Genomic DNA, 15289 nt, shown 5'->3' on the forward strand with positions numbered 1-15289 from the left:
AAAACACATCATAATGGATAAGTTAAAAACCAATAAAATCAAATAATGCATATGCAATAGAAGATATTAAGAAATGTAGAGTAGTCACATGTCGTCATCTGCAGAAGGACCTGTGCTCTCTAGAATAAATTCGCAGTACTTTCTGCTGCTGAGATCTGTTTATCACTTTAACGTTCCCCCTCCCACAACCTAGCAATCCTGCATGGAGGCAGAATTTGGTACAGAGTTCCCCCACTGTATTAGGAATCCCATACACATTGGAGTGTGCAGCTGTCTTTCTAGGTGCACAGCATCCAGTGGGATTCCCATCTGTAATGCTCAGAATACAAGAGGGATGCATTTTCCATCATCTTGCAGTGGGATGAAGGTATGTATGCCCCTGTTACGGCTCACGTTGCCCGCAACTATTTCTGCTTCAGGTACATTATGCTTTATTTATGAATACAGATGTGGAAGTAATCCTCTCATCTGCCAAAAAAAGGATGGCTGTCTGTAGGAGCAAAAAGCAAGAGTCCAATAGCACCTTAAAGACTTAACAAGATTTGTGGCAGGGTATACACTTTCGTGAAGTATTAGCATAAGACTATCCAATCAGCATAAGACCATCATGGTTATCAGCCTAAGACCATCCAATGTTTTTGTGTCCATTTAGGCTCCCCATTTCCCAGCATCACCTTTCTGAGGCTCACTGATGGAGAGAGATCCATCCTGCCGGTGCTGTGTGAGATCAAACCCATTGCATTTGGAGGGCAGTAGCCAAAGGCAGAAAGCTGCATGATGACATGCCTTCAGGGATAGTCATTGCCAACCGTGGGTGCCTAAAATATCATCTTAACTTATTAATAGGCTTCTGCTGATTTCTTACCCCCAGAAAACAACCAGCCAAGCAAAGATGAACCTACAAAGCTGCCCAGGCTGTTGGTCTGTCTACTCCAGTGCTGTCTACTCTGACAGGCAGGACACTTCCAGCATCTTAGGAGGAGAATCTTTCTCAGCACAACTACCCAGAAGGGATTTTATTTAAATGGAGATGCCAAGAATGGCCTCTGAGATTCTGTGCATTCACTCTGCCATTCAGACTTGCGTTCCCCTCCTTTTCCAAATATGTCGTGGAGGGGCAGTGTGACAGCTAGACCAGTAACAGCGGACTTCATGTAATTATTGCTATTGGATAGTTTTGTTTACCTTGAAAGAATGTATATTTACCCAAGCAAACTCTTAGTCCATTATAAACTACAACCTTATCAGCCTCATACATTTGTCCGCCTTTAAGAAAGCTGTCTTTAAAAGCACCCACTTCTCCCCGCCCCCCAGTGACTTCAGCTAAGCAACAATCCTAAGCATGTTGCAGTCAGTTGCTCTCCCAAATCAGTGTCTGTGTTGAGTACCAGGGTGTGAATCACTCTTGAAAACAGGCCCTGCTGCTGACATCAAGAAACCATATGGACAGTGAGGGACCCGTTCAGGTGGACTGGCCCTTTAACTTAATGGGATAGCTATCCTTGAGAGGCAGAAGCAAGTAGAGCCAAGACCAAGCAGTGCCTGCATCATCACAGAGGCTACTCTGCTCAAACCATAGCAGCAACAATGGATGGATGGTTTATTATGGTCATAGACCAGCACAGAAATACAGGCAATAGGTATTGGCTTGTCTGCCAGCCTTGCTTCTGGGCTGTTTTAATGCCCCAATCTGGCCCAGGATCTGATGAGTTAATGCGCTTGAACAATGTGACTCTCTATGCAAAAATCTTGTAAAAGATCACAATGATAAAGCTGAGAAGCCTGTCTACCTATCCTGGTAGATTTCCAAGCATGACAATGGATGTTAATTTCCTTTTATGTGCTTGGCAGCTGTGCTTCTTCCTAGGATGTTTTTACAGCTTCTCACCTATCAGTACTGAGGCATCTGAAAACAGCATTTCCTTGCATCACCCATATTGACTCTTGAGGGAGGCACCCTTTGCTTTCATCTGTGGTGTTGATCAAGCAAGGAGAGAGGGTAAGAGTGGTTTTGGGGGTGGGGGGAGCGACACACTGTGTCTCCCCACTTAAATTGTCAAAAGCTGGATGCATCAGTTAATTTGTATCCCTGGATGGTATGCTAATTTAGAGGGAAGGGGTAAAAAACAATGGAACTCAAATGATTTTATCAGCGCAAGAAGTCATTTTACATACAGTGGTGTTTTTTTTGTTTTTTAAGCCATGTATAGCATCTCCATTGGAATTTGGGTTTCTACAGGGAGAAACAATCAGCTCTTGAATTTGGAAGGTGCTTCCCTGATTTGGGCATGCCCCCTGTCAGTTCAAAGAGCCCTGCAGGATGTGAGAGGTGCCATTTGTTTTTTATGCTGTGGTGTGCATGGTTTACCAAAAAAAAAAGTTTAATTTTCTTTGTGTATACTGTTTATTGTATATAGGGGGATGTATGCATATAAGGCTACAATTTTGTCATAACTATTTGGGTTTCCATTGTAGACTGCTATCTTAATTGTGTAGATTTACAACAATGAAAAAAGGGAGGGGGGAATTCCACTGACTTTGATTGTGTAATTTAACAATAGCATTGATAAAATAAACTTTAACTGCAGTCTTTGATTGTGGGTTGGATATTTAAATGCTTCTTTGTATGACGAAAGCATGAGAAGGCACTCCTGCGGGAGAGAAGCCAGTTAATGTTCTAGAGCAGGGGTGTCAAACGCATTGGTTAGGAGGGCTGGATCCAACATAAATGGGACTTTGTCGGGCAAGGCCATATAAAATGTAATACCAGGTAGTGGAGATATAAACTTTATAAAGGACACAGAGAAAAACACAATTAAAGATAATAATGCAAACATGCTTAAAGCAGTGACATTCTTGCAAAAAAAAAATATTTAACAGTCTTTGACATCTGACACCTTCCAAACCTCTCTCCCCTGCCTTTAAGAGATGCCTGCCTAAAAAGGAACAGTGGGAAAATAGTGGGATTTGGCAATACAGTTTTTTTTAAATAAAACATCAAGCAAAAGCTCAAGGATCACAGCAGAAACTAAAAATAGAAACTAAAAAAATACTCAGAGCTTAGGAAAACATGAAATGTCTGGGCATTGCAAGTTTCTCCCCCTCCCTTTCAGTTCTAAACAGAGTGGCAGTTGCTCTCCATGTAATGTCCCCTTTTGGCTGTGAGTTCCCAGGTTAGAGTAGCTACTCAGACACCTGTTCTCAGGACCATTCAGCAGAGACAAGCTAGCTCAAAACATCAACTGTTTATTTACAAGGGGATAGCTCCCACAAATTACAACTACAGCTAACATATAAAACTGGAAACTGAAATAAGAGCTGCACTCAATAGAACCAAACCAAGGGTTCAGCCGTCCTGAGCCCCTTAGGGGAGGGTGGGATATAAATTTGATAAAATAAAATAAATAAATAAAACACAGATTTTCTTTTGTGTGGGGGGTGGGGAGGAAAAGCAGACTTTTTCATTACATATATACAATAAATATACCACACTCTAGGGTCTCGGGTTTTTTTACAGAGTGGTTTGAGATGAGAGAGTCTTGAAGGCCCATTAGAGATAATGGGGAGCCAAGAATGCCAATTAACTTGCATGGGCTCCACCGAAATACACTGCAGCACAAAAAAAAAGTTGCAAAGAAAATGCAGAAAGGATTTTCCTTTAAGGTCTCTTGGTCTAGATAGAATACTCTGGGAATGGAAAATCCATTCTGCATTTTCTTTGCAACTTTTTTTTTGTGCTGCAGTGTATTTCCGTGGAGCCTAGAGCAGCTTCTGGCAGAGGAGAAGCTGGTGAAGACAAGCTGGGAAGTTTGGCAGCCCCACCCTGTGCTCCTTGCACTTAGCAGCAGCTTGAGCTTGGAAAGGTGAGGACAGGAGGGGGAGAAGAATGTCAAGGACTGGATTAAAGCCCTGGATGGGCCAGTTCTGGCCCACAGTGTGTAGGTTTGATGCCCCTGATTAAGAGTGTATGGGTTTTTTTGAAAAATAGAAAGGTGTTTATTTAACAAAGGGAAACAAAGATGACATTACAATAGAGTAGAGCTAATGCAACCCTATTAAACTTGCTGGAGCTTCTTGGCTAGCTTGCTGGGGAGTAGAGGGATCCCAAGGTGATTTGTATTCAAGCACTCCTCTCAGTGAAATGTGAAGCCTTCCTGTATCAGGAACTTAAGTCTTCCTCTAGCAGAAGAGTCACTTAAGCTGAAGGAAATCTTCAGCCTTTGCTGAATGACATGATGGAACCCAGGTCCAAATTGGTCAGGGGCCTCAGCAAACAGTGCCATGGCAGTTGCCATATTCCACTGACTCTTTCCTCTGTCTGCCATCCTACAGCAGCTGTAATATATCCACATCAACCTCTTAAAACTTTTTAAAGTATTTTTTTTTAATCCAAAGGTCATGTGCAATAAAATCCAATAAAAACAGCTGGATCTGGGGCTTGGGCAAGCCTGTGGCACTGGAAAATGTGTTGCGCTAGGAGGGGCTCTTTGAAGTGGGTGGACTTCATTGTCTTCAACATATAGGACCATGTTCCCTTTCATGGGGCCCATAGGAAATCCTTTAAAAACAGGCCGCACAGTAGACAAAGGGGGGAGGAGGAGGGACAGCCTTAGGAATCACAGAGGAGGAGGAGGAGGATTTATACCTTGCCCTTCACTCGGAATCTCAGAGTGGCTTACAATCTCCTCCCCTTCCTCTTCCTTCAGCAGACATCCTGCAAGGTAGGTGGGGCTGAGAGAGCTGTGACTGACCTAAAGGCCACCCAGCTGGCTGCATGTGGAAGAGTGGAGAATCAAACCCAGTTCTGCAGATTCACTGCTCTTAACCACTACACTGCACTGGCTCAAATACACCAGACCTCTACCTTGCAGTCAGAGGAGAAGAGTGGAGCATGGGAGAGGGACTATGGGATACAGAATTTCCCTTCTTTTGCAATGTATTAGCCTGTGGCCTGTAGCTAGAGGGTGTGGCAGCCTTGGGCTCCATCACTTGGGAGTTGAAGCCTAAGGAAGCCATTTCTTTGGCAGAGAGGACGGTAGTTGTTGCTGATTCCTCCTTCCTACTGCACCCACAGCACTTTTACTCTCATACAGTTGCTGAGAGTCTAAGGACCCATAGGAGCACCATTTGGGGGGCTCAGAGGGCTTCAGTGGGAGGGGGGAGAGCTTGCCTTTCTCTAACACAGCTCAACTTGTCTTGGGTTAGGATTCAAGCCAACAGATCAACTATACTGGATCTGATCAAGGGTTCATGTGGTCCAGCATCCTTTTTCACAAAGTGGCCATCAAGCAAGGCACAGTGGCCAAAGTTCTCCCTGCTCTTTCTCCCAGCACTGGTTTTAAAAGGGTTACTCTCCAAGCATGTAGTTCTTGGACCAAGAGCCAAAAATTGACATACTGGTAGCAAAACTTTTTCAACTAATTGTTCATCATCAGGTCAACTAAAGGTTGGAGATTTGTCTCAGATTATTATTATTAGTAGTAGTAGTAGTAGTATTAATTATTATTTCTGGATGTGTCACCTTACTGCTGCATTGACAGCCTCTTTAGAAACATGCGCCTGGATTCTGGTGTCAGACAGTACTTACTAACAGCTACATCCCTTTGTTCCTCCTGGTGTTTGAGTAACTTCGTTCTGTTTCATCTATTGCCTGGTCTACAAGAATTCAGCCAGATGGGTTGCAAGATCCTAGCTGCACTAAAAATCCACCTTGCATGAAATACTCTTGCATGAAATACTCATGCAAGTGTGTGCATTCCAGTTGACTGCAAAACTGCTCATACCTGTCCTGTGGACTTTGGACTCCTTATGGGTAAATTACCGACATGTAGCAACCATGTGGGGAAAGTGGACTTTGCAGTTGAAGTTGATTTCAGTGATGATGAAGATTAAAAATGCTTTGAAAAATATGTTAGTTGTGAAATGAAAATGTAAGATTTGTAACTTTAAATATTTGCATATTGAACAGTTGCTGAACTCACTAAATTAAAAGATGTTTCCAGTTCATAGTAACCCAACGTTACATATTATCCCATTACATTGGATAAAAAAATCACATAAAGCATGGATCCATCCTCATGTGCCTAACTGGCATACCAAAATGAATTTCTTCATGCTATGACTCATCAGAAAGGCAAAACAATAAGCTACAATTAACTCATATACTTTAGGAGACTATCTGGATCAGGTGAAGAGCTATATGTCAGAAACCTTATAAAAATGTGCTGAAGTATTACTTTTTCTTTGATTTATGCCTTATATCACAAACACATTAATGGATAGAAGCAGTATTGCTACTAGTTTTTTGTTCTGCAATTTATTAGCTTTCCAGCCATGGTCATGAACCAGTTTTAATTTGAAATTTGTCTCTTGGTTCACAGTTCAAATTAGAAAAGAGACGGAAAAAATGGTTTCGGCCATCTTAGTGACATCACAAAAAACTGAAGCTCCCAATCAGAACGGGTTATCACATCAAAATATAATACATGGACATACATCTTTAAGGAAAAAACAAAGTTTTGCCACCTTGCCTGATATTGATGTCTGGTATGGCCAATGGACTAATGAGTGTTCCGTTCACTCTGGGTACTAGGCATTGTCAGGCATGTACTCTGCAAATCTGACTAATCCTCCTTCAGTGGCTACTTTAACACATTGTGGTGATGTGAATTCATACCATCCCTTCCCAGCCAGGCCAGTGGTGACCACTGCCACTTATCAGCAGACTGGGAACAGTGTTCAAAGTGGGAGGAAAACAAGGAAGTGGGATGGGTTTTAGGTTTTGGTTTTCAAATTAGACCAGGCACAATTTAGTTTATGGTCCATTTAGCATCTTTAGGACTTCAATTACACAAAATAATGCACTTTCAGTGCACTTTTCAACTGGATTTTGCCAGTTCACACAAGTAAAATCCAGCTGGAAAGTGCATTGAAAGTGGATGGAAAGTGCATTATTTAATGTGTGTGATCACAGCCTTAAGTGCAGAATGACTTGGTTAGCTGCCTGTTGACCAGCTTGAACCAGGTGTTTACATTTGGAGATCATTACAGTCAGTTATCACTCATTACCAAGAAGTAAAAAAATATTAACATGTGACCTAATATTTGACTCTCATAGCATGACCCTGCTCCCTCATGGGATGATTCAGGCATCCATGGCACCCAACCCCAGTTTAAACGCTAGTTGGGAAGAATTATCTTCCCAAGGACTTCAGTCTATTTCTCTTAACTTTTCCCACCCTTTGAACTCTCCAGGTTTGCTGCATCTGGATAGATTCAGTATGTCCACACATTCTCCCTCTATTCAAAGACAGAACAGTAGCATTTCCCTGGGGGGGGGGGGGGGTCTGACTTTCTAAGGACTTTGCTGGACCAATTATTTCAACTTATTTTTGAAATTTCTGCATCTATAATACATGCAGTGCCCTTCATACTCTGGTTTCTCTTCAGATCATATAATTTTTTGCCTTTTGCTGAATATTTCCATGGAGCTCCCTTTAAACTCTAGACCAAGACTATGCAATTGAGTATGGGACATTGATTAAACCAAATTGTGATGGAGTGTGAGTCTTCCATTAACATCTGTGAGATTTTCTTCCAGGAAACAGCCTTTGGCTAGCCTGCCAGATGGTACAACAGTCCTCTTGGGTCTGCCCAGAACAGTATTGCCAAATGTAACCCTAGCAGAGCATTTGGCAGAAGTAAGTTTTTTGTACTGTTAGGAGGGTCTTGTTCTGGCACTTTTGCATAGGTTTGTGTCATCACAAAACAGAGAGAGTTGTCTGGTATCAGAAAGTCTGCACGTTTATTAAGGCAGAAGTTTGCATGAGCCAGAGTCCTTTGTCAGCAGCATGAAGCATTTTCCTCTGTGGTAGAGGCTTGTAAATAATGCATATGTGAGTACAAAGAGAGGGGTGGAGGAAGTCATTACACAGCGTGATTCCCAAGAGCCCAGCAATCCAGGAGAAAGGTATGTGTTGCATTACTAGGCCCAGCACAAAATTCCCAGTTAGCAATGAGCCAGCCCTACTTCTAATGGGATTGCTTGACTCCCATGTTGTTTTCATCTGTGTTCAGACAACGTAATTTATGTCTTTGAAAGCCTGGCCTTCTGGCCTCCCTTTGTAGTAACTGTTCTGCCCCCACTTCTTTCTTCTTTATAGCCTTGAGTATGGCAGCACTTCATAGTACAGTGCTGAACTAAAACTGTGGAGATTCACGTTCAACTCCCCGCTGGGTGACCTTAGGCCAATTATTCTCTCAGGTCAGCAAACAGAGTTGTTGTGAAGTATACAAATAGTTGGGGATGAACCATGCATGTCACACTGAGCTCCTAAGAGAAAGGCTGAATAAAATGAAATGTCAATTAAGTGCCGCACTCTACGCTTCTGCTACAACCACTCTGCCAGTTTCCAAGGTGCCTCAAGAATGCCATCATAGTACATTGTTACTTATCCCCTGTGACAGAACAGGCCTACTTGACCTACAGACCCTGTCCTGCCCACTCTCTCTTTTGGTTGCCACCTCTTGGAGGGAGCTATCCCACTTCCTTCCGTTAGTGTACTGCTGCCACCTCTGTCCTTTTGGGTCTTCCTGTCAGGAGGGATTGAATCAGCAGTGGCTCTCCAGGGTCTCAAGCTAAGGTTTTTCACACCTATTTGCCTGGACCCTTTTTAGTTGGAGATGCCAGGGATTGAACCTGGGACCTTCTGCTTACCAAGCAGATGCTCTACCACTGAGCCACCATCCCTGGCTAGCAGGGTCATTTGCATAACTATGGCTGGGTCCAGACCAGTGTTTTGAGTTGGCACAGGGACAGGACATGAGCGGACCAAAAAAGTGACCAAATGCACATGGCTGCCTTCTGTCCAAGGGTCGCCACAGCCGCACTGCACAAGGTAGCTTTCTGCGGTGCCGCTGGGACGACCCTCAGACAGGTTGAGGGTGGGAGCGGGATGTGAGGTGGCTGCGCACGTTTGGTCATGTTTTTTTGGTTTGCTCTCATTCCATCCCTGTGCTGGCTCAAAATGCTGGTCTGGATCCAGTTCCTACCCTTCCAGAGAAAAAAGAATGACACTTTAAAAACTCAGACTAGAAGAGGGGAAAATGCATTCCATTATCTGCTTCTTTCTGGGTGGTTTTTTTTAAGGTTATTTAATTCATACCCATATGGTTCAATATTCTAACTGGGGTTAGAATACAGTCTTACTCAAGCTGAAACTGGGGGAAATGAATGCCTACCTGGGTCTTTGGCTGTACGGTTGAATGCCTGACATCGCAGACCTCCTCTTGAAAACTGGTACGTAGGCCAAGAAGACGGTCCAAAGCCAGCCCCTGAACTTCAGCACTAAGGTTGGCAACTCTAGGTTGGGAAACTCCTGGAGATTTTTTTTGGGGGGGGGGGTGGGGGGGGGAAGGTAGAGCTTGAGGACAGCGGGGTCTGGGGAGGAAAGGGATTTCAGCAGGGTATAATATTGTAGTGTCCACCCTCCAAGGCAGGCCATTTTCTCCAGGGGGAATAATCTTTGTAGCTGTAACGTCGTGAGATCTTCAGGCCCCCACCTGAATGTTGTCAACCCCAGGTGCATCTAGTCCCCCATCGTGCCAGCAGTCAACCACATGCCCCAGAGATCTCCAGGCCCCACATAGAAGCTGCCCACCCTCCTGAGAGAGGAATTGAACCTAGCCAATCCTCCCATTGACATTTTTGAGTATGAGTTGTTCATAGGCTCAACATATTGAAGCCATTTTCAAAAACTTCAGCTGTGAAGCTCCAGGTACAAAGCCACTCTGCCAAACTTTCATTAGAGCTCTGGGTCTCCCTTGTTTACAAGAGCTTACATCTCAGGGGCTGCCTTACTGATGTCAGGGCTGCTGAAGATTAACTGCTGAATTGATTTCTGGTAGCAAAAGCCCATACCTCATTTATTTCTCAGATACTTATTAATAAAGTGTGCTACACGTTGAACTCTGTGCACTGTTATTTAATACTAACAAACTTGTCTGCTTCCCCACCCACCCACCCCCCACCCCTCTGTACTCTCCTCCTGCCCCAATCTGAAGGGGGAGGAATTGGATGAGCTGTGCAGCATTATTGATTCCAAAAGGTGAGTAGGAACTGATGAACGCTGAGATGAAATTGAGTCAATGTGTTATTTCCAGCTGCCATTTAGATAGAAGGGAAAATCAGCAAACTCATTCAAATGACAAGCTTAGGTAAGTTTTATACCAGTGGAACTGTCATGGTTTCCACTAAAGGATCTTGGGAACTGTAGGGTAAGGGTGCTGAGAGGGTGCTGAAAATTCTTCTCTCTGCTACTGTTTTCTTTCTGTCTCCAGCAGTAGCCAGAAGTATATCTCTGGAGCATTCATGGACAGAGCACAATGGAGAGAGGAGATAGCTGTTGTTTGCCCCTAGCATCAAGTCTTCTGAGGTACATGGTCTTTGAACAGAGAAACTCCATTTTGCTAATGCTTTTGAAACAAAGCTCCTCCCTTCCATTAAGGAACATTGCCTGCATGATGTGGTGGGATGTTCCCTCTAACGTGGAGTCTTGTGAGCAAAAATTCTACTTTGTGAGCTACTGGCATTAAAGTTGTGAGCTACTGCATAAATTAGTGTGCTCGGGGTAGTCCTTCCTGAGCAGGCTGAGCTAAGAAAAATGTGTGAACCAAAGGCTTAAAAAGCTAGGTCACATGAATTCAGCTTAGAGGGAACACGGACACTGGCTGCCATCAGACTGGGATGCTTTAGAGCAGGGGTCCGAACCCCTGGGCCATGGACCAGTACTGGTCCGTGGCCTGTTAGCAACCAGGCCGCAGAGCAAGGCAGAGGTACCGCACCACCTCTCATTCTGAAGCACCACCTCTTTCATTTGCCCGGGTCCTGTGTGGGGACAAGGGGCAGCGCAGCAGCAACCTTCACCTACCCCTCATTTAAAGACCACCAGGGGGGCAGGGATGGAGTGTGGGGGTAGCCTGGGGCAGCAAAAACCCCAGTACCCCACCACCAGCAGTCCATGGAAAAATTGTCTTCCACGAAACCGGTCCCTGGTGCCAAAAAAGTTGGGAGCCACTGCTTTAGAGGCAGTGCTAAGTACTCAGTCACATTTTGTGATGCAGATTTTCCATCAGATTCCCACCCTGATCTGGTCTCACTATGTACTTCTTCCATGGTTGATCATTCAGATTAGTGCTGCACATCAACCACGGAGTATGTGGTCTGGTCTTTAAAAAAAGAAAACCAAACAACTTTGACATTAAAAAAAAACTTCTTGGGTGTGCATGTATGCATGTACACATATGCTCTACCATTTTAAAAAACAGAATGGTGAAACCAGAACTAAAGATTCACATTTCCGAACCAGTTTGAGTGCACACCAGGGAAGTTCAGACATCCGGAAACACAACATGGGATGAACACACAGGGATCTGCAAGCACCAGAATTCATCTGATGTCTATTTACTCCATCTCCAATTCCTTATGACAGGGTGAGTGTGACTGGGGAACAGCTGCCAAATGTGACTGTGTGACTGAGCCCTTTTAAACCATTGGGGAAAAGAAACGATATTGGGCCAAAATGCCTGTCTGATCGCAGCCGTGTTGATGGGGAACTGTGCTCTGTCCTGGAATGTTTGCCTTTCCACAGGCTGGTAGAGAGAATAGCAACTGCCAAGCAGGGATTGGAGGAAAGGGCGCCCATCATTCCCCCAACATTCATGGCCAGGCATTGCAGGAAAGGTCAGCTTTTCGGTTCCTTTTTTGTTTTGATGCAACATTGATTTATTTTTTGTTATCATGTCATGGTTTCTCATTAGGTAGACATGTGTGAGGGTGTATGTGACAGCCTATGTGGGGTACTGGTTCCATAGGTACATAAGTGCTATCTAGATGTAGCCAACTAATGGTGACCCCAGCCAGGGACTTTCAAGGCAATTTTATTTATTTATTTATTTAATTTGATTCGTTGGCCACCCTTCCCTAAGAATAGGGCTCAGAGCAGCTTACAGCAGGTATGTATGCAATAGATAAAAGAATTTAAAACAACAATTATATACTAGAAGCATCAGTAGTAGAGCAATATAATGTCCAGATGGGAGAAGAAGAAAAAATTTAATACCCACTGGCTCCTGGGTGATGGAGATATGAAAGAGCAGGAGACAAAGAAGAAGAAGATGACATTGTATTTGTATCCCACCCTCCACTATGTATCTCAGAGCAGCTCACAATCTCCTTTACCTTCCTCCCCCACAACAGACACCCTGTGGGGTAGGTGGGGATGAGAGAGCTCTCACAGCAGCTGCCCTTTCAAGGACAATTCTGAGAGCGCTATGGATGACCCAAGGCCATTCCAGCAGCTCAAAGTGGAGGAATGGGGAATCAAACCCAGTTCTCCCAGATAAGAGTCCGCGCACTTAACCACTACACCAAACTGGCACCACACTAAGCAGGAGGGAGGTGAGTGGGGGTATGAGAGTGCCAAACCATCGCTGTCCTCAACCAAATGGAAAGCAGAGGTGGTTTACCATTGCCTTCCTCTGCAGAGTCTTCCAAATATCAACCCTGCTTAGCTTCTGAGATCTGATGCGATCAGGCCACACCCTGTCATTCCATGTCCAGAGTACTGGTTGGAGTGTCAAATTAGGATCTGGGAGAGCCAGGACTGAATCTCCACGCTGCCAGATACTCGCTGGGTGACCTTGGGTCAGTCATTCTCTCTCAGCCTAACCTACCCTCCAGGTTGTTGTGAAGAAAAATGAAAGATATGAGACTGATGTGTGAATCACTTTGTCCCCCCTCCCCCATGAGAAAAGTGGGATATAGATATCTAAATAAAAAATGACCTGGGGGAAATTGTAAATAGCAGGGTCAAAGAGCAAGGAAATCTTCACAAAACTCATTTATTTTTGTTGAAACAGATTAACATGGCAGGCATACTAGAAATATTATATATTCAGGTGCACACTTAAACTTCAATAAGCACCTTTTAAAAATTTGTTGAGGAAGTGAGTACTGAAGATGTCAGTCCACCTTGAAAGTGGAAGCAGGCATTGAACTGAGCCTTTTAATGAGCACCTAGTCTGCATGTGGCCACAAGGGGGCACTGGGCCTCTAATCCCTTGCTCTGGGCTAGCACAGGGATCCAAAAGCTATAATGCTAGCTGCACAGACTTTGCAGAATGACCACCTGGAATACACCCATGACTCTGTGGCTATTAGGGAGTGCATTATGATGTACCGAGATTCCTTGATGTACCTTGTGTTACACCTTTCTTTCTTTCTTTCTTTCTTTCTTTCTTTCTTTCTTTCTTTCTTTCTTTCTTTCTTTCTTTCTTTCTTTCTTTCTTTCTTTCTTTCTTTCTTTCTTTCTTTCTTTCTTTCCCCACCCCTCAAATTTGCTTCTGGGCTCCATTGTTCAAACCCCCTGCGAGAGTTGTGCTGAACTCTAAGATTTGACAAACTTTCTAATATTTTTCCCCACCAAAAATGGTGAAAATAACGAAAACATATCAAGCAGACAGATGGAAATCTTCATCATGCCACTGTGACCACATAGGAAAAAATAATTTTAGAATTATGATGGCAGTAATGTTTTATTATGACAATTATAATTCAAGAAGCATTTTAAGGTAGATGCTGAGTTTACATAATTTAGCACACCTTCCGGTGATGTCAGGGGTGTGTGGCATATGCAAACGGTTATGCAAATGAGTTCTGCTAATGAGCTCCAGCACCTCTTTGCTACAAAATGACCCCTGCTTACAGCCAAAAGGCCTGAGGGGAACCCTCTGAGTATTGCCATTGCTAAGAAAGCAGTAGGCAGCCCCAAACTCTACATAACTTTGACCAGTTTGGAAAACACTCGGATGGGACACTCCCACAACCTCTGGGGTTAAGAATGCCATTAAGTTAGACAAACCCATGTGCTGTGACATGAGCTTTTGTAAGCCAGAGGCCATTTAATCAGACAAAAGTGATGCTGACTCACAGAAACTTATATTACAATCAGCTGGTGCCACAAGCTTCTGTGTTGCTTTGGCCTAACTTGGCTACCAGCCCTAGAACTGTTTCATGAGTTTGCTGACAGTTGCTTCTGCAGTCGCCTGTACTATGTTATGAACCAGGGCAAGAGAGAAGGAATTCACTTCTAAAACACTCTTCCAGTATGACTTTCTAAAGTAAACAAGCCATGCATTTCTGTCATTAAAACATTTTCAATCTCTTAGTTTCCAAAGGGAGGCCTGGCTAGTTCACCAGGAACTTTGGCTGCCCTAAGACCTTTTCCGCATGCCAGCATTACTCCTGATTTTCTTGGGAGTCAATCCACAGACATTCTTTCACGACTGCCCTCCCTGTGCATTTTTACAGTTGTGGAGTGAGTTTATTCTCTTCCACATATGGCTTAAATAATGAGGATTTTCAAAGGAGGGTGCTGTCATCATTGGTATCGTTTCTGTGATGTAAGAGCATTCCCTCAGGGGGTTTTGGCCCTAAAACAGCAATATATTGCTGTAGTGTTATAACGATTGGTTAAGCAGGTTCTCTGAATTTCAAGGTTTTGGGTTTTTTTTTTAAAAAAAAGTATGTAGCCATTTCCCTTGTGAAGATACAAAGAAAAAGACGTATCTCCACAAGGGAAGGAGGGGGCTAGAAACATTTTTTTAATGAAACCTAGGAATTCAGACAACTTGATAAGCCTTATATTAAAAAACTACAGCATTATATCAATATTTAAGGGCCATTTTTAAAAATTAAAACCACTGTCTTGGGGTGGGAAGAGGAACAGGCTTGACAATGATGACAGTCTAGTCATTGAAAAATGAACTGGAAGTATGTGGGAGCAGACAAACAAGAAAACCAACAGAAACATTACGTGCTAGGAAAAAACCAACACAGAATCAGCTTCCAGAAAAATGTTAGGATAAAAGTGGTCTCAAAAGAGCTGGGGGGAGGAATTGGGGGACTAAAGTGAAGTGTGCACAAATCAGGGGATAAACCAAAGCAGTATGAGGCAAGGAAGGAAGGAAGGAAGGAAGGAAGGAAGGAAGGAAGGAAGGAAGGAAGATGGTGAGGGAGGGAGGAGGGTGAGAGAGGCAGAAAGAGAGCAACTTTAAATGCATTCTCCAAGTCACTGGCTGGCTTGGCTTGGAGAAGTGAACGTAAGAGACAAATGCCTTCTCCAAGCTGGCTGATGGGGCAGTGAGGGCTTCAAGAGCCACACAATGTGTAGTGGAAAAGCCACATGTGGTTTGGCCACCCCTGCCCAAGGGAAACCCTTCAAGCTCCTTA

Source organism: Heteronotia binoei, chromosome 11 (assembly GCF_032191835.1).
Source record: "Heteronotia binoei isolate CCM8104 ecotype False Entrance Well chromosome 11, APGP_CSIRO_Hbin_v1, whole genome shotgun sequence".
NCBI classification, from domain to species: Eukaryota; Metazoa; Chordata; class Lepidosauria; order Squamata; family Gekkonidae; genus Heteronotia; species Heteronotia binoei.